The sequence below is a fragment of the Protopterus annectens genome, chromosome 7.part0 (genome assembly GCF_019279795.1).
Source record: "Protopterus annectens isolate FY-2018-M chromosome 7.part0, PAN1.0, whole genome shotgun sequence".
Taxonomy (NCBI): domain Eukaryota; kingdom Metazoa; phylum Chordata; order Ceratodontiformes; family Protopteridae; genus Protopterus; species Protopterus annectens.
The window spans coordinates 1920078137-1920100728 of record NC_056739.1 but is presented as its reverse complement, the minus strand read 5'-3'; positions in this window follow the sequence as shown (position 1 = coordinate 1920100728).

Below are 22592 nucleotides of genomic sequence, written 5' to 3'. Positions count from 1 at the left end.
ATGCAGATGACTGCAAACAGGCCACCATAATCGCCTCTTCAGCTGACACAAGCATCCTCCAAAGGGGCATCATAGCAACAGACAACTTGTGCCAGAGCCATGGCCTTCTGCTGAACAGTGTTTAGAAAGGGGAATGTGCATCCTGTAGTCTGTTCACATAGTTGACAAAAGGGACATTGTCCTCACACACACTACCCCCCTCAGACAAACACACACACTTGCCATTCACAGGATTCAAACCCCTACCTAACAATGTTATGACATTTGAGACGGACGCATTAGCAGAGTGCGCTATTTGCATGAGTGGGATGTTTCTTTTCTCATGCTGTACTTATTGGGTGCTGATGTCATTGGTGTTTAGAAAGGGAATGTGCATCCTGTAGTGTGTTGTCCTATTTGCCAAAGGGGACATTTCCCTCACACACACAAACACCCCTCAGACAAGCACACACACTTGCCATTCACAGGATTCAAACCCCTACTTAACTATGTTATGACACTTGAGACAGACGCAGTAGCTGAGCGTGCTATTCGCATTACTGGGAGATTTCTTTTCTCCTGCTGTACTTATTGGGTGCTGACATCATCGGTGTTTGGAAAGGAAATGTGCATCCTGTAGTGTGTTGTCCTATTTGCCAAAAGGGACATTGCCCTCACACACACAAACACCCCTCAGACAAACACACACACTTGCCATTCACAGGATTCAAACCCCTATCTAATTATGTTATGACACTTGAGATGGACGCAGTAGCAGAGCGCGCTATTCGCATTACTGGGAGGTTTCTTTTCTCCTGCTGTACTTATTGGGTGCTGACATCATCGGTGTTTAGAAAGGGGATGTGCATCCTGTAGTGTGTTGTCCTATTTGCCAAAAGGGACATTTCCCTCACACACACACAAACCCCCCTCAGACAAACACACACACTTGCTATTCACAGGATTCAAACCCCTATCGAATTATGTTATGACACTTGAGACGGACGCAGTAGCAGAGCGCGCTATTCGCATTACTGGGAGGTTTCTTTTCTCCTGCTGTACTTATTGGGTGCTGACATCATCGGTGTTTAGAAAGGGAATGTGCATCCTGTAGTGTGTTGTCCTATTTGCCAAAAGGGACATTTCCCTCACACACACAAACCCCCCTCAGACAAACACACACACTTGCCATTCACAGGATTCAAACCCCTATCTAATTTTGTTATGACACTTGAGACAGACGCAGTAGCAGAGCGCGTTATTCGCATTACTGGGAGGTTTCTTTTCTCCTGCTTTACTTATTGGGTGCTGACATCATCGGTGTTTGGAAAGGGAATGTGCATCCTGTAGTGTGTTGTCCTATTTGCCAAAAGGGACATTTCCCTCACACACACAAACACCCCTCAGACAAACACACACACTTGCCATTCACAGGATTCAAACCCCTATCTAACTATGTTATGACACTTGAGACGGACGCAGTAGCAAAGCGCGCTATTCGCATTACTGGAAGGTTTCTTTTCTCCTGCTGTACTTATTGGGTGCTGACATCATCGGTGTTTAGAAAGGGGATGTGCATCCTGTAGTGTGTTGTCCTATTTGCCAAAAGGGACATTTCCCTCACACACACAAACCCCCCCTCAGACAAACACACACACTTGCCATTCACAGGATTCCAACCCCTATCTAACTATGTTATGACGGCTGAGACGGACGCAGTAGCAGAGCGCGCTGTTCGCATTACTGGGAGGTGTCTTTTCTCCTGCTGTACTTATTGGGTGCTGACATCATCGGTGTTTAGAAAGGGAATGTGCATCCTGTAGTGTGTTTTCCTATTTGCCAAAAGGGACATTTCTCTCCCGCAGACTTACACACACACCAACCCCACTCACACTGAGCATTTGCAGGATTTGAAACCCCTACCTAACTATGTTATGACATTTGAGACGGACGCATTAGCAGAGCGCGCTATTCAGATTACTGGGAAGTTTTGTTTCTCCTGCTGTACTTATAGGGTGCTGACATCATCTGTGTTTAGAAAGGGGAATGTGCATCCTGTGGGGAGGCAGACACCAAGCACACTCTGGCTAAGCTGTCATTCCCTAGGGCAAACAGCCTAGTGTTGACCTCTACACCCATATGTTTAATTGTCAAATGCACATCATTTGTTGCTGATAGACTGTTTGCACATCTTTATTGCCATAGCATTCCCTGTTTGTATGAACAACTTGTGCATCTGTGGAAGATGTTTGCATATGGGAGGGATCCACTATATCACGTATGTCTCTGTAGTCATCTAGCTGTGTGCACTGGGCAGACTGCTATAATGTGGTTGGTTCCTGGATTACAACATAACAATACCAGCTATGTGTGTCCAACTGCTACACCGAGATTTGGCCTAAGTGTGTGAGCACGCCCAGTTCAGCCTTCCCATGGCATGTTGTCAATGTGTGTGAGCATGCCCAGTGTGAGCATTCCATATGTTGGACTCTGCAGCCCACCACATTTGTGGATGGGTGTGAACTTCAACAACTATCACCCATTTATGGTTGTGTGTTGTGTGTCATGTTTTGTGTAGTTACGGTACAACTGCTTTGTGTGTGAACACAACAGGGTTATACTGTGCCTGCAGTGTTTGCATGGGATACTTTGCATACAGTTGTCAACATCCTTTCACACTGACCTAACACTGTAGTACTGTATAGTGTACTGGTAGTGCTTTGACTGTGGTGGGCAGTATCCTAGGCTTTACTGCTATCACTGCTTTACATTTCGATAGTGGGCACAACAGCCTGGTTACGGGCCAGTTGTGTACATCTGACCATGTTGCATTCTGTTCAGATATGAACTACTTAAACCAGGCTTGTCTGACATTGGTAGTGTATTCCACAACATAGGTGTACATTTGCAAACACTAGTGATGTGCCCTAGTCCATGTGTAATGCTAGTTGGAGAGTATGTTTGTCCTTCAACACACATTGTAAGTGGAGTTTGCCATGACATATGTCATGGTTAGTATACTGTGCCTCTGTCTACCTGTGACATGACAGTGGTACCCAGGTTAAATCTACCATCTCCCATCCACTCATCTGGATTCCTATTGAGGTAGATTGATATGTGACTCTATGGGTAGCCTGTGCTGGGGGTGGCTTCTGTGTTATGGAGCACGCAGTACAGCTTGTCCTATGTAAGTCAGTGCTGGGGTTCAGGTCTCTCATGTGCATAGCTCACTGCCAGTCAGATTGTACAAGGTGCAGCATGTTTATTGATGCCAGCAACACAGGCAACACATGGCATCTGGGCAAGCTCTTTGATACTCCTGATGAGGTACTGTTGGAGACTTTACAGTTGATGGAGGTGTCTGCTGAAGTACATCCCACAGGGGCGATTGTAGTCAATTGTACCGCTGATGATGGATGACTGCAGAGCCACAATGACCTCCCCTTATCTAGATCTGACAGCCTTCGTGATTAGGTGGGTATATGGTATGTTCCTGTAAACACTACAGCACATGTTTGTCCAATGCAGGATATCTATCACCTTGTGTCCCCAGGTCTCTCATTACATGTTAACTACATCATGGGTTAACACATATGTGGTAATTGGTGGGCACTTACTGTATATCCACGGGGGTTGACTATACACGATTCTGCACTTAGCTTGCTGACATGGCTATGGCACCAGTTTTCTGTTTCTATGTGGCCCTTTTGTGGGATGCTTGTGTCAGCTGGTGGATCATATGTGGTGAGCAGTTTGTAGTCCTCTGCAACTATGTTCAGACACAGTCCTTCCATGTTTGCTTGTACCTATGGGACATATATACCAGACGGGGGAGATCCCAGGACAAAGCCTTGTGGGATGCCAGTTATATCTGGTTTGTAGTCTGACATGGCTGCAGCATGTCTGACCATGTCTGTTCTGTCCTTGGTCTGGTTTGTAACCCCTCTACTGACATGTGGGTTTATATTTAAGCTGGTAAGCCTATCTATAATGAACACGTAGGGTATTGTATAGAAGCCTTTGCAAGGTCCAGATACACTGTGTGGAGCACATTGCCCTCATCAATGACCTTAATGGCTGTTTCAATTGAGTCAAGCATGGTTAGGGGCAGGATCTGCACTTGGGTGGGCCACACTGGGTTGGGTCCGGTGTCAGTAGGTCCCCAATATCTTTATGTCTGTGGTACATGCTGATCCTTTCCATAGCTGTGCAAACCGAGCTTCTCAGGATTCTGGGGTAGTACTGTTCAGTATCCATTCAGGCAACACCTTTGTTGAGAAGGACCACTGTTGTTGTACACTGCTCTTTGGGTACATATTCTGTGGTAAGGCTGACATTGAGCAGTAGTGTGGTTTTGCATTCCATTCATCTTGGAGTCCATGTTGCACTAAGCCCAGGACAACATCTTATACCATTGCTGCTGTGTGTTTTGCTTTGTAGATGTTGGCTGTTACCTCAGCATCTGCAATGTCAGGGGGCCAGCAGTCTACTGGGATAGATATTCTGCATCTGGGGTTTGCACTGCACCTGTCAGGATGTATGTTGGCAGTATGTGTGTGTGTTTGTGATATTTGTGTGGTTCAGGGCATATCTGTGAATTCCCAATATGGTTCCTACCATCAGTTGTGAAAGCCTTGGGATTATCCTTAGTGTCCTGTACAATTTGTATCTTCATAGGTTCATAGGGTAATACTAGGCTATCCACCCTGGGCATTTGTTAGCCTAGCCAGAGTGTGTGTGGCTTTTGACACCCCTTGCTATGTGCATATTATGGCCATTTATGTTTTGCTTGGCTGTGCCTCTGTCTGGACATGACACAGTGAAGACCCCCAGTGTAACTCTACAATCATCCATCCACTTGGCAAGATTCCTGTTGAAGAGTGTCAGTGAGTGGCTCTGCCTAACATGGAATGGGATTCTGGTCCAGGGTGTGGGGAGCCTCTGGATTATGTATCTGTCCACCCAGCACATCATATTTCATTATTTGTTGAGGTTGACATCTCTCCCTCTCACAGCTCCGATGGATTTGTGTTTTCTAGGGTGGGGCATGTCCATTACTCCTGTGTTGGGCATGGCCTCCTACAACAGGCATGCAATGCCTCTGTGTAGGCCGTATGTGACTGGATTCAGCTGGGGTGTCTACAGCCAGGCAGCATATGACATATATTTGTGACCCTTTATCCTATTGGTGAGGTACCTTTGAGGTCTTTCTAACTGCTGCAGGTGTTAGGTAAGATACATCCCATATGAGGCATTGTACTGGATTATGGGTGTGATTGGAGAAAAGTATAGGGGCACAATGACCTCTGTTGCCGTAGATGTGACTCCTTTCCTGCTACGGTGTCAAATGTAGACAGTCTTCCTAGCCACATTGGCAATGTGGGTGTCACATAACAGGTTACTGTCCACGTGTGTCCCTAGGTCCCTGGTTACTTTTTCTATACATACTGGTTTACCACCTATGTGGTAATTTGTGGTACCTTGTTTGTTATTTGGTGGGACATTCATACTGTCCATTGTCTTCAGGACGGCTGGGTGGGGTTATTGTGTGTGAGAGTGCAGTCTGTAGCATGCTACAGACTGCACAGCAGTCTTGCCTACAGTTAGTTGCACATGTGTGTACTCCAATGCCATGTGCATTGTCAGTTACCTGGACGTATGGGTGTCTGTGCTGACTATGGATACTCACCCTCCTTTTATGTTTCGTTCCAGGGTTTGGGGCCATGACACATGATACGTGGTTTAACCTGGTAGTGCTGGTGTGCTGTCAGGAGGCTTGCAGCAGGTTTCTGTCACTGCACAGACATCGATGTTCTCCATTCTGGGGATGGCCTTGGGAGCATGCATATTGGGGTGTACACATCTGGCATTGGTCAGCATTTCCCTTATGTTTCTTCCCACTTATGTTTTGTAGGGTGGTGGGTCAGTCTTTTCAGCCTTGCCTACGAAAGGATCTATGGAGGTGGCAAAGGCCTTATCCAATATTCAGACACCCAGGGGTAACAGGTGCAGGCCATCCCAAGGACAGCTGCGTGGCTTGTCAAGCACGACATCCCAGGCAGACAGACATTGCATCCCCTTGGAATAACACCAGTAAGTGTGCCACTTGCTATGACTGATCATTCCGTGTTTGTACTGTGGCATTACTCTTGGTAAGGGTAGGATGCTGCGAACGGTGAGTGTCATACCGGCCTGGACTACATAATCAGATAGCTCATCTATGTCTCTTTTCCTGTAGTCTAGGGTGGTACATCTCAGGTCATTCACACCAGCATGGACTATGACTGCATCATATTTCTACTTGCTTTGGAGTGACCTACATACTTCTGTTATGTGGCATATTGTGGCAGCCTACAGGCAGCTTACTGTACCCTTTCCCTTGTTCAGTCTGGTGTGCAGGACAGCAGTGTGTCTGACTATGGAGTCACCTATTACAACTGTATCAGGCATGTTGTTTCTCCTTCTGGCCTGTGACTGTTTGGCAGACCAGCTTTGTGTGCTATGTGTTGCATGTGCTATGTTTGGAGGCTGTTTGATTGGGTGTCTGCTTTAGAGGCCTCTGTTGGTGTGCTGTGTTTGTAATTTGTGCCTCTGGGAATGTTTGTCTGTGTTTATGTGTTTGGTTTGCAGTTGTGATAGGTCTATGTGGGACTGTGTTTGTGGTGTGTGTGGTTACCTTCTCCTACTGACTTGTTTTGGGAGTACTGAGTTGAGGGAGCTCAGCCTCCGGTTTGGATGGATGGTTGCATCTCTCACATATTTTTGTATTTCTTGGGTGGAGTTGGGGGTTGTCTGTGTACTTGGGGCAGGTGTGACATTGCCTCGGGATTCACAGATTCCACTTGTTGTGGCTGGCCTTAGTGGATTGCATGTGTGGACAGATTTTATTGCCATACTACTGATACTTCATTGTTTATGTTTGCTCTATCATGTAGTAGCTTCCTCGTTCTCTTGCATGTTTTGGTTATGGCTGGTGTCCACCATGCCAGATTTAGGCACTGTGTCTTGTTTTAATTTAGGACTGCATAATCCAAGCATTCCTGGCAGTGTTCATGGAATGGATGTATTACAGGTTCTGAGGTGTGGCCCATATTTTGCACCTGCACGGGACCTTTAATGGATTCCACATCAGTTTGGAGGAGTTCAGATATTGCTTAACACATGTTTTCCACTGTGGTTTCCCGGCCAGGGACTGTGGTCAGGTTTTGTATATCCAGTGTGATTACTCTATGGTCTGGTTTTACCAGTGAGCAATACACTTCTCATCTTGACATCCAGTACCCATGTTGCTGATTATCACATCCGGTATGCTTACCCCTCTTGTGGGAGTGGTACGTTGTTCCTGGGCCTTCTGGTTTGTGGATTCTATGAACCTTTGTCCGACACTGTTGGAGCTAGTATAATGTTCCAAGTCTATGTCTGGGTATTTACAGTCACCCAATATAATGTGGGTTGGAGGACTTGATATATTCATGTATTCCAGCATAGGCCAGATGCGGTTCCTGGTGTTGGGACAGTAGTCTGTAGCAGGCTATAAACTGGGGAGCAGTTTTAGCCACTGTTACTTGAGCATGGCTAGTCCATGCTGCTTTTTGTTGTGGTACCGACATGGGGGTGTGGTTATCCTTGACAATTCTTGCTAGTCACCCTCCTTTTGTAGCTTGTTCCAAGTTTTGCGGCTGTACAGCACAGTATGAGGTGCAACCTGGTAGTGTTAGGGTGCTGTTGTGGGCCTGGCCTCAGATTTCTGTTACAGCACAGTTATCAACATTCTCCATACTGGGTGAGTCCAGACTGCATGCATCTTGCTGTTTCAACTTATCCATTATCTTATTCTTATCCCTTCTGGTACCTATGGAGATAGGTTTGTCTTTTGAGCCTTACCTATTCAGGGCACACTGTGGGTGACGACAGCCTTTGCCAGTATCCATACGGCCTGCACTGATAGGTGCACGCCAGTCCTAGCAGGTGGTGCATCATGTCATGCTCAGCATGTCATCCCAGACTGGCACACATTGGGTCCCCTTTGACTAACTGCGATACTTCAGTCAATTGTTGCACTTGATCATCTCGTTGTCATGTTGTGGCATGATGCTTGGTGAGGATAGGATGTTAGTCAGGGTCCTCAGGTGTGCATATAGTACTTGGTGTTACATTACTTGACACATAGCATTCATGCCTCAGGTGGTGCAGCAGGGCTGCCTCTGTCGGATGCGCATATTACACTTCCCTGTACATGTTTGAGAGCAGGTTGTGTCATGTTAGGCATCCCTGTTACTATATGAGTGAGTCAGAGAGAGGTATCATTCCCAAGGTTCCTACTGAGCCAATGTATGTGCTATGCGTTGCCTCTTTGCCAAGGCCAGGGCATACTGGGCATGCCTCCTTCTGCCTACTGGGACAGGCTCAGGTTGTTCCTCCTCCGAGTCACGCTCTGCCTGTGCTGGCCTTGGCAATGGTGGGGGGCTGTTTGGCCCGGCCCTATGCTGGTCCTGCTGCAGCTGTTTTCGCAAGATCATATTATGTAGCATAGCACATACCATGACAATTTGGGTACATGTAGTTGGTGTGTACTGCAAGGCTCCACCAGATGTGTCCAGACACTGGAACCGTGACTTGAGCAGCCCAAACACACGCTCTATCACATTACGTGTTTGTGCGTGTGCCTCATTATGGCGTTCCTGTTCTGGTGTGTGTGCGTTTCTGATGGGTGTCATCAGCCACGGCTCCAGTGCATAACCTGCATCCCCCACTAGGTGTCCGTGTGGGATGTCCCCATTGGCAAATGTCTGGTACAGCTCGCCAGATGCCAGATATGGGAATCGTGATAACTCCCAGGGCAGCCAGCACACACATTCATTATTATGCCCTGGGCATCACACACGACCTGGCAGTTGATGGAGGGGAAGCCCTTGCGGTTTATGTAGGCCCTACCCGCTCTCCTGCTGGTGCTTTGATGCGTATGGCGTGCAGTCTATAGCACCCAGTACCTCAGGGTATTCCGCTATTTGCTGGAAGAGACGATATTGCTGGCCAATACCTCACGGGCATTGGGGAAATATACATGATCACCGACATGTGCTGACATGGCATCCAGGAACTGGTGTAGTACCCTGGAGGCTAATGCCTGTGATATCCCCATCATATCACCAGTTGGTCTCTGGAAGGTACCTGTTGCTAGTATTCTTAGGCCAACACATACCTTGGTTTCCACTGGGATGGGTTCCCCTCTGTTGGTTCTGTGTGTGAGGTGTGGCCTGCACAGCTCAACAATCTGCTGCAGGAGCTCTCTGTCCACTCTATAGCGCTCTACTATCTCCAGCTCATGTAACCCGTGGTAGGTGACCCTGGGCCTGTACACTCTTCTCCGTCTCCTCACTGTGGGTTGTCTGGCACCATCTGCATTGTCACCACCCTCAGCAAGTCACCTATGTCTCATTATGACAGCTATGGCAGCCCCTAGCATTTCTGCTCTGAGTTCAGCTTTTTCAGTTTTCACTTCTATTAGCTTACTCCTGTTTTGCAGTGTCTCTTAATGACAACATCCTGCACTACTGTTTGCAGAGTTTTAAGTGCTGGGCTGGGCTACTAATTTGCCTGTGTAGTTGCCTGCTTCTAATTATTTTCACTTGCTAGCTTCAGCAGTTATCCCTGCTAGCTTCCTATTAATTCTGTTGCTTCCTTTTTCCTCTCTGTTTCCTCAGGGGGGAGCAACTTGCATACTATCTGAAACACGCTCACAGTGGCTTAAACGCGCGCACACGTGCTTACACGGTTAAGGATCTACTTATTCAGGTTTAGATGCATGCACACCCGCGCAAACAGTGTTAAACATCTCCCAACACGCTCCCACATGCTCACACTGCCTTACACGTGCGCACACTGCCTTACTCGCGGTTCATTGAGCGCACACGTGCGCATGCACGGCCAGCAAGAAACTTTAGTGTAGGTAACAGTGTACACCTTCCATTTCTTGTCTTTCCATGACTTATCTAGTGGCACACCTCTTTCCATGATCTGTGCCTGTCATCTGTCATGTTACACTGGCCTCCAATGAACTGCGTTTCTTTCTACCATTCCCCCCAGTGATGTCACCTATCTCCTACTCTATTCCTCCCCTTTTGTATCTCTTACACTACTCAGGCCGTGCTCATTTGCTATGTGACTGTGGTATTCAGTATCCTAACCCTCATTTACATAAGATTGCCTACTAATGCTTAGTTACATGTCTTAGACTCAGCTTCCCCCCTTAGCAACCACTACACGGTGGCCATGTTGGTTTTGGTCTGCTGGTCCCTGCATTGTCATTCCATGTATTACATGAAACCCACATTTGTGGGTTTATACCCTTCTTTTTTATGCTTTTATACAGTGCAGCCCGTTTGCGCGGGGCTGCGCTGGGTTTAAACATCGGCGATTGCCGAAAAAAATATATATATTTTTAATATCTTTGCATCGGGTTATCTTGCCAATGGCCACATATTTGGCCATTGGCATGCTGCCTGATTCATATGCAACCTTTTTTGGGAGCTGACATCGCTCCGTTGTGGATTTTGCAGATATGTACTCAGTTGTCAACTGAGTACATTTCTGCAGCTAGAACGTCTCCTACATGGACTGGTTTCTGCTTCGTGGATCACTAATATACCTCACTTGCATACCTTTCTAATGCATATGAGGTATTTAGCTTGTCCACGCCCAGTCCGTGTAAGAGACGTTTTAGCTGGTCTCTTACACGGAGTTTAGGGCTGTTCCTGGATCGCGAGGCTTGCATGGAGTGTTGCATGTCTCTTACACTCCGTGCAAGCCTTCGTGAATCCTGCCCATTGTGTTTTGTTACTGTGATGTGTGTGTGTGCGAGGAGAATGTAGCTTGTATGGTGGTGTTTTCATGTGTTTGTCTGTGTAGTCCAACCTTGGAGTTAGTATATTTAAGTAGGGGGTGGGGGGCACAAGGGGACTTGCCCCCCTGCTTGTATGTAGTGTAGGTTTGTGTGTTTGTGTGTGGGGGGAAGGTGTGTGTATGTGTATGTGTGTGGTGTATGGTTAGTGTAGGAGTTGCGATTTTGAAATTCACTCTTCTGGGGTTTTGGGATTTTAAGGTTTCGGCTTTATGATCTCAAGATTCTGAAATTCGATATTTCAGGATTTCAGGATTATAAAGTGAATCTATATATATATATATATATATATTAATATATATATATATATTAATATATATATATTAATATATATATATATATATATATATATATATATATATATATATATAAAGAGAGAGAGATAGTGATATATAATTAAACTTGGCTATCATGTTAGGAGAAAGGAAAGACCTATATATGAATTTCCATGTGAGAATTATCCAATATTGTGACCATGAGGTGTATTTTATAGAGTTCAATAATTTTTTTTTGTTTAATTTTTGTATTCAGTAGTTAAATTTGTATTATATCCTAGGCCCTAGGGTAATGTGTTTCCAGAAGTTATCATTATTATTAACATTACAAGGCATAAGAATTTTATATAGTTTTGAAATTATATTCCCTGTTTTATGTTCATTACATATATTTCATATATAAATTTAATTAAAATTGGTTTATTTTTGTATAGGGATTGCAGTACTATGACAGATTTCTGCTGAGCATATGTTTTAACATTATGTAAATAAATCCAATCTTGAGAATCTAAAGTATATTCATTTACAATATACTGAGTTTCCTTAATTCCTAAATCAATAAAGTATTGTTGCCAGAAGATGTTTCTTACATTGCAGTTATTGATTCTAGTAGTATTAATTTTGTCAAAAAAGTCTCTTGTTATTTTTATATAAATAATCAACTGAAACCAGAGTTTCAAATCTATGTTGCCTATAATTGTGTTTTTGAAAGTTTTTTATAAGTGATTAATATAATTTGATTCAGTGGGAGGAGAGATATTGATAGAGTATCTGTTTCAGTAAAATTTGTTGTATCAACTTTCATTTTTTTCATGAAACAGAGACACATGAAAAGTCTTCCAGTCTGAATTATAGTTAGGATCTATCCAATTTAGAATAGTTTTAAAAACTATTGATTTTATATAGGTATTTAAATCTGGAAAATTAATATCTCCTGAGTCCCATGTTTTAATATGATGTTGAAAAGCTATTCTCACTTTTTTAGAAAACAAAAGGAATTTTAACATTATTTTGTTAATTCCTTTTATTTGATTCTTGTCTAGAGGAAGAGCTAAAGCCAGTTTGTGTCTTTAGTTTCTTCTAATGTACTTGTCGTATTTACAACTAAATCTTTTAACATTTTAGTCTGTTCACCAGTGATGTTATTGTTAATCTGCAGTGGTGCAGCGGTAGCGTTGTTGCCTCACAGCAAGAGGTTCTCCCGTTCGATTCTCGGCTGGAGTGCGGGGAGTGCCTTCTGTGTGGAGTCTGCATGTCCTCCCCGCGGTTGGGTGGGCATTCGAAAAACATGCATAAATTGGCGTGCCTTCGTTGAAGGTTGAACGTCGAGCAGGCACCTTTGCGTTCGTCAAAATCTACTGCCAATCATTAGCGAACCGGAGTTCTGCTGTGGCGACACCTAACCAGGAAAAGCCGAAAGACAACAACCAATGATGTTATTGTTATGCAGTTGTAATATTCTATTTTTGTTTAAAAGTAAGCATTGTGACTTTTAGTTATTTAAATTTAAAGCTGAGTATGCTTGCAATTTATTTTGAGTTTTATTTTCTTTAATGTTGTTTGTGAATATGAAAGAGTTAATAGAATGGACAACATTTTTGAGTTGTAGTAATTTGATGCTTTAATTCCTTTCATTCTAGAATTGTTTTGAATAGACTATAATAACTTTGTAGTCAATGCAAATGATACAGAAAATAAGGGAAAACCCATTTTAGTCTAGAAATACCCTGGGATTCAGGCAGTCCACCATGTTTAAATGTAAATAAGCATGTTTTTGTGTTTGTCGACAGTGTTGCTGGCCAGGAAACTGTGTAAAACAACATGGAGAATAAACCTGTTTACATTAGAGCACAGTCAGTTAGCATGTTTGTGTGGAATGCCACAATGATCACCAGGGCTTAATGTATAGTTCTTATAGCGCTCAACCTCTTAGTGCAAGAAGTCTGGACAAAGTCCAACATAATGAGGGGACGGAAATAAGGACATATTTTACATATTTGTTCTTTTAAACTTAGACATGGGCTAGAATAACAAGGGTTGTGTTAAGATACATTTTCTGAAGGATTTGAAGTCTGAAACTCAAATGTGTGTAATTATTTTGTGACATCAGTGTTGAGATCATCCCGGTGAAATGGCAGTAAACCACAAATTTTATAAGGAACAGACCAGAAGATATAAGGCAAATATTTGGACATTCTGCAAAAATATGGACATTTGAGAGTTATGATAGTTATGTATATGGTCCAAACATAGTACAGGGCAGTGTACACAGTGCACAGTGCAACGTGTTGTGAAATTCCTTTCCTGGCATTTTGTACCAAAGTTGTGTAAATGATCTACAAGGGTACATGGACTGTCATGTAAAATAAACACTCAGGGGAAGTGTGGGTATTGAATGGAGACACACAGATGCATTGTAGGAATGAACACAGGGAAAGAGAACAGGTGAAGCAAACTAATGTACAGCAGATGAGGGAATGTCAATAGAAGACAGCTGTATCAGCAACACCAATCACATATCAGTATGGTACAGTATGGACTGGACAGTAAAAATATGTAATATGTGACTGCCACACAAGGTGACATAAGAATGAGGAAGATGTCTGTGTGAGATAAGCATCCTTCTATGAATAATACAGAGGACATCTATTGGGGAATTTATATACAAGTGGGGTAGGATACATATTGTGAAGCTGTGCAAACTGATTTTCCTGAATATGAGTGTAATCTCAGCAGAGGTCTCCAGCAAGTGGGACACAGGTAAAGGCTTATGGACAACATTAATAGAAGCATGCACAATCATGGACAATATCAGAACAATACCACCAGTAATCCCATGCCTCTGACATAACATATGTGATATAGGGTGATCAGAGATGGTTCATAGGTTCATCGTTAGGTACAAGGCTATTAGCCCAAGGGCCTACATAAGCCTAGCCAACAAGTTTCCCTGGCTTACGCCACCCAAGAAAGTTATTTTCCTGTGCTCCTGTCGAGCAGAGCCACAGAAGTGATCCCCGGAGTGTATTTCCTATTTCCCATCCACTCATCAAGATTTTTCTTGAAGAGGGCTAATGAGGAACTTTGCTTGACATAGCTGGGTTAGCTTGTTCCAGAGTATTGGAAGTCCCGGGGGCAGGAATCTATTCCTCCAGCATGTCCTGTTTATTGTGGTGATAATGTTTAGGTCCCTAGAGCATGTAGCTCAGAGGGACTGGGATTTCTTTAGGTGTGATGTACTTCTGTGGCCTTTCCAGCTGCTGCAGATGTCTTGTGAGGTACAATCCAAAAGGGGCATTGTACTCTATAATGGGTCTAATGAGTGTCGAGTAGAGGGGAACAATGACCTCTTTTTTCCTGGATGAGGACCCTTTTGTGATGAGGTGTGCCACATAGAAGGATTTCCTGACTACTGTAGCGATGTGATTATCAAAGGAGAGACTACTGTCAGCCTGGGTCCCAAGGTCTCATCACACATTCGGCTTTAAGTAGACTGCTGCCTATGTGGTAGTTCATGGGTACAGAGTTTTTACCAAAGGGGATGACACTGCACTTTTTGGCATTGAGCTTGAGGCCATGGCTCTGACACAGGCATCTGTCCCATCTGTAGGATGTACACATCATTTGGGGACTCGACTATGGCTCCTAGTTTGCAGTCATCTGTGATCTTCATTAGCCAAAGGCCTTCTATGTTAGTCTGTACTTCAGAGAAGTAGATACCAAACAGGAGAGATCCCGGGACTAAACCCTGTGGTACTCCACTTGTCACTGGTTTGAAGTCAGATTTGGAGTCTGCAACATTTACATTGTGGGTAATGTCAGTGAGCCAGTTGGCAACCTATCTTGTGATGTAGGGATTTATACCTAATTTAGTGAGTTTAGCTGTAATTCCAGAATGGGGATGGTGTTGAAAGCCTTGGCAAGGTCAAGATAGACTGTGTGAACCACCTTACTCTCATCTACGGCCTTGGTGACTGCCTCAAAGAAGTCAATCGGTTTCAGGAGGCATGATCTGCCTTTCACAAACCCAAACTGGGTGGGGTCCAGTTTGGAGGTTGCCAATGCCTTTGTTTATGAATTCCATGATGATACATTCCATGGCCTTACACACCAGGCTTATCAGGCTAATAGGGTGATAGTTCCTGTGATTAGTGGTGGCTCCTCCTTTGTGGAGTGGGATAACTGTTGCTGTGCACCATTCAGTGGGCACAAAGCCTGACGTAAGGCTATGACTGAACATGGTGCTTAAGTGGGGAGCCAGTTCATTCTGATGTTCATGGAAAACGCAGCCTGGGATGTTGTCCAGTCCCATGGATGCTGTGTTTTTGGCTTTAGAGAGTGCAGCTTTTACCTGCGTAGTTGTGATTACAGGGAGTCGGCATTCTTCCTGTATAGATATGGGCCCTTTAGGGGGTGAGAGGGTGTTGAAGTTAGCACTGAACCTATCTTTCAGGATGTTGGTAATATCAGTTGGTTCTGTAATTTTCGTGCCATTGTGCTGTAACTCAGAAAAGATCTGGACATTACCATTGAGATTCTTGATATAGCTATATAATGCTTTGTGGTTGTCCCTAGAATCAGTGGCGATTTTGTTTTTGTAGGTAGCTTTGGAGGATCTTATAAGGGATCTCTGCTTCTTACTGAGGCTGACCAGGGAGCTCCTCCACTCATGGGATTTTACTCTCTTATGCAACAGTTTCTTCCTTTTGTTGTAGAGTTTATTTATGGCAGGGGACCCCCAGATTGGCTTCCTTTTTTTTGGAGGATAGCATCTTGGTTCTGTTTGGGATAGCACGATCCATGCACTCATGTAAGTGCCTATAGAGTGCATTTGTGTAGGATTCAGCAGTCATAACTGTATTGTCCATCTGCATGAGTGTCATGAAGTTCACCACTTCTATCTTAAGAAGCATGAAGTTGGCTTTGGAGAAATTTTTTACCATTGTTTCCTTAATGGGGGTGGGGCGGGATGTGGATATCTAGGGTGATTAGCTTATGGTCCGATCTGACCAATGAGGAGTTGACCACAGGTGAGGAACACTGGTCACTCATGTTTGTAATGACTAGGTCTAGGATATTGTTGACCCTGGTGGGGGTGTGGATAAGTTGATCCAGGACATTGGAATTTATGAATTTCAGGAAGTGTTGAGCAAAGGAGTTAGGTTCATAGGTTCATAGGTTCATACTAGGCTATCTGCCCTAGGGCATTTATAAGCCTAGCCAGAGTGTGTTTGGCTTTCGCCACCCATTTTAAAATAATTTTGCTATGCCCTTTTTCGAGGTTAGTATACTGTGCCTCTGTCTAACAGTGACACAGAAGTGATACCCGGGGTAAACCTACGATCTCCCATCCACTCATCAAGATTCCTCTTGAAGAGAGTCAATGAGGGACTCTGCCTAACCTGGACTGGGATTTTATTCCAAAGTGAAGGGAGCCTCTGGGTTATGAATCTGTCCCTCCAGCATGTCCTATTTATTTCAGTGCTGAGGTTCAAGTCTCTCGAGCACGTAGCTTGATGGGATTTGGATTTTCTGAGGTGCAGCATGTCCATTAATTCTGGGTTGGACATGGCTTTATACGTCAGGCACAGATCGCCTCTGAGCAGGCGGTATGCCACTGAGTAGAGCTGGAGTTTCTTTAACCGGGCAGCATATGGCATCTGTTTGAGCCCTTTGATCCTCTTGGTGAGGTACTTTTGGGGTCTTTCCAGTTGCTGCAGGTGTCTGGTAAGGTACATCCCAAAAGGGGCATTGTACTCAATTATGGGCCTGATGAGGGATGAGTAAAGAGGCACGATGACCTCCCTGATCTAGATGTGAATCCCTTCATGATTAGGTGGGCTATATAAAATGTTTTTCTAACCACTTTGGCCACGTGGTTGTCAAATGAGAGATTGCTATCAACTTGGGTCCCCAGGTCCCTAATTACTTCTTCTGTACTTAATGGATTACCACCTATGTGGTAATTTGTGGGCACTTTGTTTGCCAAAGGGATGACTATACACTTTTTGGCATTTAGCTTGAGGCCATGGCACTGGCACCAGTTGTCTGTTTCTATGAGGCCCTTTTGGAGGATGCTTGTGTCGGCTGGAGTGTCGATTATGGCACCCAGTTTGCAGTCATCTGCAAACTTGGTCAGCCACAGTCCTTCCATGTTGGCCTGTACCTCCGAGAAATATATACCGAACAAGAGAGGTCCCAGGACTGAGCCTTGTGGGATGCCACTTGTAACTGGTTTGGAGTCTGACATGGCTCCAGCAATTCTAACCATGCGGGTTCTGTCCTTGAGCCAGTTTGCAACCCATCTAGTGACATAGGGGTTTATATTTAAGCTGGTGAGCTTATCTATAATGCCCGAGTGGGGTATTGTATCGAAGGCTTTTGCGAGGTCCAGGTAGGCTGTGTGGACCACCTTCCCCTCATCAATGGCCTTAGTGACTGTTTCAAAGAAATCAACCAGGTTTAAGAGGCAGGATCTGCCCTTAACAAATCCAAAAGGATCCAGTGTCTGTAGGTCCCCAATATCTTTATTTATGAGGTCCATGATGATCCTTTCCATAGCTTTGCAGACCAAGCTAGTCAGGCTTATGGGGCGATAGTTTCCAGGATCCGTTGAGGCACCACCTTTGTGGAGAGGGACCACTGTTGCTGTACGCCACTCTTTGGGTACATATCCTGTAGTAAGGCTGAGATTCAACAGTAGTTTTATGTTTGGGTTTAGCTCTTCTTGGAGTTCATGTAGGACGCAGCCCGGGACACCGTCTGGTCCTACTGATGCTGTGGTTTTTGCTTTGGAGAGGGCAGCTCTTACTTGAGCATCTGAGATGTCAGGGGGGCAGCACTCCGCTGGGATAGATATTTGCCCTTTTGGTGGGGGGGGGGGAGTTTGCACTGAACCTGTCAGCTAGGATGTTGGCAATGTCTGTGGGTTCGGTGTATTTTTTGTCATTTTGGACTAATTCTGAGCATATCTGGGAATTCCCACCCAGGTTCCTAACATAACTAAAGAAAACCTTGTGATTATCCTTAGTGTCCTGTGCAATATTTCTCTCGAAGCTGGCCTTAGAAGATTTTATGAGTGCCCGTAGTTTTTTGCTAATACTGATCAGAGATGCCTTCCCTTTTTGGGATTTTACTCTATCATGTAGTAGCTTCCTCCTTCTATTGTATAGTTTGTTTATGGCTGGGGTCCACCAGACAGGACGTCTGCCTTTGGAGGATTGGGACTTGGTTTTATTTGGGATTGCATGATCCATGCATTCCTGAAGGTGTTCATAGAATGCGTTTATAAAGGATTCTGCGGTCTGGGCCATATTTTCAACAGGCCCGGGGGCTTTGAAGGCTTCCACCTCAGTTTTGAGGAGTGTGAAGTTTGCATTAGAGAAGTTTTTCACTGTGGTTTTCAGGGCAGGAGGTGGAGTCGGGATGTGAATATCCAGTGAGATTAGTTTATGGTCTGATCTTACCAATGAGGGATACACTTCTGGTCTGGAGCATAGAGTCCCCATGTTGGTGATGATCAGGTCCAGTATGTTTTTCCCTCTTGTGGGAGTGGTAACAAGTTGTTCCATAGCATTTGAGTTTATAAATTCTGGGAACCTTTGGGCTAGGGTGTTGGAGCTAGAGTAATGCTCCCAGTCTATGTTTGGGTAGTTGAAGTCGCCCAATATAATCGTGTTTGGAGAGACCTTCATATTTTCCAGTGTTCTCAGGAAGGCCGAGTGGGGTTCCTGGGTTTGGGAGGGTGGTCTGTAGCAGGCTATAAACTGGAAGGCAGTTTTACCCACTGTTAGTTGCACATGGATAGTCTCTGATGCTTCGTGCTGTGCCACCAATCTGGAGGTGTGGGTATCTTTGACGAATATTGATACTCCCCCTCCTTTTGTGGTTCAGTCCAAGATTTGGGGCCGAAAAGCATGGTATGAGGTATAACCTGGTAGTGCTGGGGTGCTCTCGGGAGCCTTGAACCAGGTTTCTGTTACTGCACAGATATCGATGTTCTCCATGCTAAGGAGAGTTTCGAGTGCGTGCATCCTGAGGTTTAGACTTCTGGTGTTGAGTAGCATTACTCTTAGTTTCTTATCCCTTGTGATACCTATGGAGGTGGGTTTGTCTTTTGAGCCTTGCCTAAAAAAGGCACTATGGGGGTAGCAAGAGCCTTTGCCATTATCCGAAAGCCCAGGGGTGACAGGTGCAAGCCATCCCTAGCGAAGCATCGTGGCTTGTCGAGCATGTCATCCCAGGCTGACAGGCATTGGATCCCCTTTGAATGACACCAATACTTAAGCCAATTGTTGAAATTGATCATCTTGACTTCATATTGTGGCATCATTCTTGGTGAGGGTAAGATGCTACTCAAGGTCAGGGTCATACCAGTCTGGGCTACATGCTCAGAGAGCTCCTCTATGTCTCTTTTCATGTAGTCCAGGGAGGTACGTCTCAGGTCATTCACACCAGCATGGACAATGACTGAGTCATATTTGTACTTGCCTTGGAGTGACCTGAGTGCTTGTGTTATGTGGCGGATCCTAGCGCCCGACAGGCAGCTCACCGTGACCTTCTCCTTGTTCAGCCTGGTGAGCAGGATGTCAGTGTGCCTGACGATAGAGTCACCCATTACAAGTGTATCAGGTGTGTTGTTTAGCCTTAAGGGCTGTGACTGTTCGGCACACTGGCTTTGTGAGCTATGTGTTGTACGTGTTTTGTTTTGGGGTAGCGGTTGCTTGGGTGTCTGCTTTGGAAGTCTCTGCTGCTTAGGCAGATTTTTATTTAGAGCCTCCAAGTACATGAGTAGTTTTCCCAGTTAATGGTGGGGTAGTTGAAATCGCCCATTATTAGGGTGTTTTGTTGAACCCTAATATTTTCCAATTTATCAAGAAAAGAGGAGTGGGAATCCAGGGGCATGGTGGGGGATCTGTAGCAAGTTACAATTTTGATTGCATTTTTGCCCAGAGTTAGTTGCACTTGGATAACCACAGATGCATTATGCTGAGAAAGTAGCCTAGAGGTGTGGATATCCTTAATGAATATGGACACACCTCTGCCTTTGGTGTTCCGGTCCAGGTAAGGTGGCCGAAAAGTGTGGTGTGCGTTATACTTGATAATGCAGGGGGTGCTCTCTGGAGCCTTGAACCAGGTCTCAGTCACTGCACAGATATCGATGTTCTCCATTTTAAGGAGTGCCTCAAGGGAGTGCATTTTGAGATTTAGACTTCTAGCATTGAGTAGCATTACCCTCAGTTTTTGCTTTCCTGTTCCTGTTATGGTAGTGAATTTGTCATTTGAACCTTGCCTAAAAAAGGCACTATAGGGGCAGCAAGAGCCTTAGCCAGTATCCTGAATCCCAGGGCTGACAGATGCAGGCCATCTCTGGCAAAGCATTGTGGTCTGTTGGTCATGTCGTCCCAGGCATATACCAGATCCCCTTAGAATAACACCAGAAGCTTAGCCAGTTGTTGAAGTCAATCATTTTGTCCTTGTACTGCGGTATCATTCTGGGCAATGGCAGGATGCTACTCAGGGCTAGGGTCATACCTGCCTGGGGTACAAGATTGGAGAGTTCTGCACAAACACACTTGTACAACTATTATGACATGTCTGCACTATATTAGGGTAATCACACACACTGTCCTGATACTGAAACATTTGCTGGAGGTGTTAGGAGGGACACTGCTATACATATATGTGACATTATGATCAATACAGGCTAGTTGGCTGGTGTGTATAGGTTCATGGGTTCATAGGTAGGTACTAGGCTATCGGCCCTGGGGCCTATATAAGCCTAGCCAAAAAGGTACAAAATAGCACCAAAAAACCACTACCAAAAAAACAAAATAGCACCAAAAAACCACTACCAAAAAAACAAAATAGCACCAAAAAACCACTCCAAATTGCATATTAACAAAGACAACAATATTAGTTTGTTATTGAGATAGTACATGATTTGTTTTTTAATTAATTATTTTTTAACAATCAATTTGTATGGAATTACTGTGGGTATATAAGCATTTGATTTGTTATGTGTTGTTGCATTCTGAGGAAGTCGAGTGACGAAAGTGGAAATTAAATTAAGTTGTACGCTATTGCTGTCTGGTTCTCCTTTTCATTGTGCTTCCGTACGTGGATTTTTACTAGCCAAAAAGGTTCCCTGGCTTTCGCCATCCAAGAAAATTATTTTCCTGTACCCTTATTGAGAAGAGCTACAGAAGTGATCCCCGGGGTAAATTTCCTACTTCCCATCCAATCATCAAGATTTTTCTTAAAGAGGGCTAATGAGGAGCTTTGTTTGACAAAAAAGGGTAGTTTTTCCCAGAGTATGGGAAGTCTCTGGGACAGAAATCTATCCCTCCAGCATGTTATGTTTATTGTGTGACAAGGTGTAGGTCCCTGGAGTGTGTGGCTCAGAGAGATTGGTATTTCTTTAAGTGTAGCATGTCCAACAGCTCTGGGTTTGACATAGCTTTGGATATTAGGCAGAAATCACCTCTGAGTAGCCGATATGCGACGGAGTAGAGCTGAGTTTTTTTGAGACGGTCTGCGTATAGCATCTCTTTGAGGCCGGTAATCCTCTTAGTAAGGTATTTCTGTGGCCTTTCCAATTGTTGTAGATGTCTTGTGAGGTACATGCCAAATGGGGTATTGTACTCTATAATGGGTCTGATGAGGGATGACTAGAGAGGAACAATGACCTCTTTTATTCTGGAGGAGAACCCCTTTGTGATGAGGTGTGCCACGTAGAAGGATGTTCTGACTACTGTGGTGATGTGATTATCAAAGGAGAGACTACTGTCCATCTGTGTCCCAAGGTCTCTTATCACACATTCAGTGTTTAGTAGGCTAATGTAGTAGTTCATAGGTACAGAGTTTTTCCCAAAGGGAATGACAATGCACTTCTTGGCATAGAGCTTGAGGCTATCATTTTGACACAAAGCATCTGTCTCAGTGAGGCCCCTTTGTAGAATGCAACAGAAACAGGAATAGAACCACTATAAAATGGCTTTTAAAATGCGGTTAGCAAAAATAATCAAGAAAAAGCCAAAAAGGTACTTATAATCAGCAAAAAGTCTCTCTTTCTCATTTCTGGTGCTGTAGTAGTCTGCAGGACACCCAAACAGGATCATTTGAGCTAAAACAAGCCAAAACCTTGCAAACACAGGTTTTTAATGCAGAAAGTTGAAAGGGATAGAAATCAGCCCCAAACGGCCAATAATGTACAATTTCGGAGCTGGAACCATTCCTCTTGTGACAGGCTGCTCAATGCTTGCCATTCACACTGATAAGAAGAAAGACTTCCCTCTACCACAGCAAGGTCTGGACAACTCAGAAACACAAAATAAAGTGCTGAAACCAGCAAATCTGAGATCCAGACTATTCTACTATAGCGAAAAGGTGAGAAACGAGCAAACAGATAGCATTTATTTCTTTTTTTTTTGTTTTGT